Here is a 3,355-nt window from a genome sequence, read left to right on the forward strand (position 1 = left end):
TCTATTTCTTTCACCAGGTAGGGGAAGTTTTCTGTCATTATTTCTTCAAATAGATTTTCAATATCTTGCTCTCTCTCTTTTCCTTCTGGCACCCCCTCCCCCAGAAGTTGTCCCAGAGGCTCCTTACACTATCTTCATATTTTTGGATTCTTTTTTCTTTTTTTTTGATCTTCTTGGGTGTTTTTGTTTTGTTTTTGTTTTTGCTTCCTCATATTTCAAGTTGTTTATTGAGTCTCAGAATCCTCTACTCTCAACCTTCTGTTGAATCCCTGTAATATATTCTTTATTAGTGCTATGTAATTCTTCATAGTTACTATGTCTTTTCTCAAGCTGTTGAGCATCTTTGCCATCATTATTCTGAACTCTATGGTAAGTTTCTTATCTCCACTTCATTTAGCTCTTCTTCTGGAGAATTACCTTGTTATTTCTTTTGGGGATTGTTTTTTTTGTCTCCCATTTTGGCTGCCTGTTTGGGTTTGGGTTTATGTATTATATAGATCTGCTATGCCTCCCAATCTCTAGTGCAGGACAGTGTCGGACACTGTCTGTGACTGGCCCTGCATACCCTGTTTGGAGCTATCAACAACTGATAGCTTATGGCTCTCTCTGTAGGAGCTTTGTGTCTTTGGAAAAGACTAAGATGTGCCTCAAGGTATGCTTCTGCTTTTCCTAACCCAGGCCCAGAAGAAGACCAGTCCAAGACTCAAAGCCTCCAGAGATCCGCCTCTGCCTGCAGTCTGATTGTTATTCTCAGTCTTAACTTGCTTGAGGCTATAGACCACAGGATGGGGCAAGAGGTCTTCCAACAGGGTGGGGCAACTGCCTTCTCCCCAGGCAAAAGCCACCTGGATAGCAAAGGTCCTCAGAGAAAGATGTTCTCCGCAGCATGAGGGAATGGCTCAGCACAGGAAACTGGGATGCCTGCTCTCTGAGCTCCAACCCCAGGGCCCCAAACCTGGACTCTTCTCACACAGCTTCAGTCCACTCTGTCCTCCCTCTGCTGGAGCCCAAGATGAGTTGCTGCACATAAAATTTTGTGCATGAACCCTTTAAGAGGGTGCCTGCATTTCCAGCCATCTCTCACTGTCAGACAGCAACCCTGCTGCTTTTCACAGCCAGATGTTCTGTGGGTTCCTTGATCAGTTCTGGTTTTCAAACCTGGTCTCTCCTCACACAGCTTCAGTCCACTCTGCCCTCCCTCTGCTGGAGCCCAAGATGAGTGGCTGCACATAAAATTTTGTGCATGAACCCTTTAAGAGGGTGCCTGCATTTCCAGCCATCTCTCGCTGTCATACAGCAACCCTGCTGCTTTTCACAGCCAGATGTTCTGTGGGCTCCTTGATCAGTTCTGGTTTTCAGGGCTGGGGAGCCCAGCTTGGGGTTTAGACCCCAGAGTTCTCCGTGGGAACCCTCTACTGCTGAGCTATTCCTCCGGACCTTCAGCTGTTGTCTGTGGGAGCCTGGCCAGCCCTTTCGCGCCTCCGCACTTCCCACCAGCCTCTATGCGGTCTCCACTTTCCGTCCTTGGTTATCAGGGTTCTCTCCAGCGAGTCTTCAGTGGATTTTTCAGGGTGGCTTTTCTGTACTTTAGTTGTATTTACAATTTGGTCCTGGGAGAGTGTCCTTGTAGCTTCCATTTACTCTGCCGCCATTTTTAATCTCTCTCTCACTACATATTATTGACAAAGGACTTAAAACCAGACTACATAAAGAATTTATAACCTTTATAACCCAGCAATCCCACTCCTAAGTAGCTACTAAGATAAAGAAACACGTATGTCCACACAAGCTTTTACACAAATGTTCATGGTAACTTTATTCATAGTATCTTCAAATTGAAAAACAAAACAAAACAGTGCCCACCAACTGGTGTAAAGATAAAACAAACTGGGGTAAATTCATACAATGGAATGTCACTCAGCAATAGCAGCAACAAACTACTGAAAAGCCGTACAGTGAGTGAAAGGAGCCAGCTAGGCACAGATGTGCAAATATTGTATGAACCATTTATGTAAATTCTAGGACAAACAAATCTACAGTAATGAAAAGCAGATCAGAGATTTCATAGGGCTGGTTTGGGGAGGTGAGAATGGAGTTGGGGTGCAGTGTTATCTGCAGAGGGCCAGAAGGAAGTTTTTGGGGGAAGGGAGTGTGGTTTTTAAAAAAATATTTTTTATTGATATCAGAGAGGAAGAAGGAGATAGAAACATCAGTGATGAGAGAGAATCATTGATCAGCTGCCTCCTGCACGCCCCTGGGATCGAACCTGCAACCCGGGCATGTGCCCCGACCGGGAATCAAACCATGACCTCCTGGTTCATAGGTTGATGCTCACCCACTGAGCCATGCTGGCCAGGCTTGTTTTTATTATTATTATTATTTTTATTGGACTGGTGGTTACACAGATGAACACATTTGCCCAAACTCATCAAACTAAGTGAAATGAGCCAGACACAAAAGGACAAATTTGTATAACTCCACATTTTAGGTACTTCGAGGAGTCAAATTCATAGAGACAGAAAGTAGCATAGAGTACGGGGGCTGTGGGAGGAGGAATGGGGAGTTACTGTTTAATAGGGACAGAGTTTCCATTTGGGATGATGAAAAAGCTCTGGAGACGGATGGTGATGATGGTTGTCGCACACTATGAATGCACTTAATGTCGCTGAACTGTACACTTAAAATGCTTAAAATGGTAAATTTTATGTTTTGCATATTTTACCACAATAAGAAAAAATCTAAAAAACCCTTACCGAAGTGTACACTTTAAGTGGGTACTTTTCCATCATATATCTATTATACCTCAACAATATAAAGTTGATCTTTAAAAGCCGCCAAGGAGGAACGTGCCTGTCTTGCTCTTCCTGGACGATTGCAGACATTTCTGTCGCAGGCAGCGGTCTGCCCTGTAATCAGACTGACCACAGACCTCGCTTCAAATTCTGCGTCTGCCACTTACCGGTGTTCTAACCACTCGGGACGCGGGTCTCATCATGTAAATGCAGCCGTCTCGCTTTTAGGATGAAATGAAGCAGTGCACTTACAGGGCTGATGATGAGGGCAAATGTTACAAAGTTGCCTTTGTCCCCTCAGATGGCGACCGAGAAGGGACGGGTGGGGGCAGGTTGCCGACCTCCGGAGCGAGCACATTCGCCCGCCCAGGTCCGTCCCGTCTCGCTTTTAGGATGAAATGAAGCGATGCACTTACAGGGCTGATGATGACGGCAAATGTTACAAAGTTGTCTGTGTCCCCTCAGATGGCGACCGAGAAGGGAAAGGTGCGCTAGGACGGGTGGGGGCAGGTTGCCGACCTGCGGAGCGAGCACATTCGCCCGCCCAGGTCCGTCGGGCGCGC

This window comes from Myotis brandtii, unplaced genomic scaffold, assembly GCF_000412655.1.
Source record: "Myotis brandtii unplaced genomic scaffold, ASM41265v1 scaffold250, whole genome shotgun sequence".
NCBI lineage: Eukaryota > Metazoa > Chordata > Mammalia > Chiroptera > Vespertilionidae > Myotis > Myotis brandtii.